Below are 1464 nucleotides of genomic sequence, written 5' to 3'. Positions count from 1 at the left end.
AACAGGATCACAGTAAGACTGTATGTATAACAAGCCATATACATTCATTTCTACATAAAATGATACTCCTCTGACCTAAACCACCATCATGCCCAAAAGGCCAGATGTACCATTACACAGAAGTAGGAGAGTTTGTGAAGAGTTTAACATCCAGTCATCAATGGCTGACCAGATCTTACTAAGGGATACTCAGTTAAAGGATGCCAGGCAAGACGTTTTTAATTTACACTAAACCATAGAATCAACTTCAAATATTTATCAATATATTAAGTTAATCCCAAGATAAACAATTTGTCATAATTATATCCAAAAAGAGAAAGGACTATCAGTTCTTTCTTCAAATTCAAGATTGTTTATAACTTTATAATCACCGGAACATAAATTTTTGTCAATTCCATGTTTATTGTCATTCAATCCTTCCTGAACACATTGTAGAAATGATGGTTCCAGATGAAACACATTTGCTTTATACCTGGCAGGGCACCAGTATCACTGTAGTAGCCACACACGGAAAGAATCTCACCCCGATTACTGCCTGCCTGAATTTTTGTGATTAGTCTCAATTATATAGAACTTTATATAGTTTTGTATAAACACGTATCAAACATTTGAAAGTCTACTTAAAACTAGAAAAATCAGAAAATTTGCCTTTTCTTTATTAAGAAAAAAAGAACCTATCCTTATGTCCTTATTTATGCTACATTATTTAGAAATTTATGAGCAATTGCACTGGAAACAGTAATTTATTGAAGTTGATCTTTTACAATAAGTTCCATTAAAAGGGGATTTGTAAAATCTCAATTATAAGCAATTACAAACACATCAATATATCTTCAATAACAAAAATATACCCAAATGCCACAATTTTTAGAAAATTTTAAATAGCATGCTAAAGTATTTTCAAAGTCTTATTTCATTAAAAGACACGGGCAAGCAGACAGCATAAGAACATACAAAACTGCAAACCAACAGTTTAAATGCACAAAGCATCAAATCTAAGAGGTAGTCAACAGAAGGAACCCTGATAAAACAAATTATCCCGGCAGATGCTGCTAAAGACCCCAAATCACTGTGAATTTTTTTTTTTATTTTTAAGTGGTTAAAAAATTACTGGGCAAGAATTTAAAGGCAGTTATCTACACGAGTTAACACTTCAAATAGAGCAATACTCATATTTATGAAGGACTAAAAATAAAACGGAGACCACAGCTCTATAGCTCATCAGCTCAATCTGACTTACACCCATTTGGTTTACATCTCCTTTTTGGTGGCACGAGGGGAGGGAGATGTGAGGAGCCGATCCAACAAGGAGGGAGCAGCCCACAAGCACAACCCCTCACAGAATGCCTGCTGACGTTCAAGGTACACAGCGCTGTGACATTACTGTTTGCTGCACTCCTGCACCACCTGCTTTCTCTTTCTAGATATGAAACGATGCAACACTTCTTACTTTTGTAGTCTAAG

The sequence above is a fragment of the Microtus ochrogaster genome, chromosome 10 (genome assembly GCF_000317375.1).
Source record: "Microtus ochrogaster isolate Prairie Vole_2 chromosome 10, MicOch1.0, whole genome shotgun sequence".
Lineage (NCBI taxonomy): Eukaryota > Metazoa > Chordata > Mammalia > Rodentia > Cricetidae > Microtus > Microtus ochrogaster.
The sequence above is the reverse complement of the archived record's forward strand: the minus strand, read 5'-3'. Positions refer to the sequence as shown.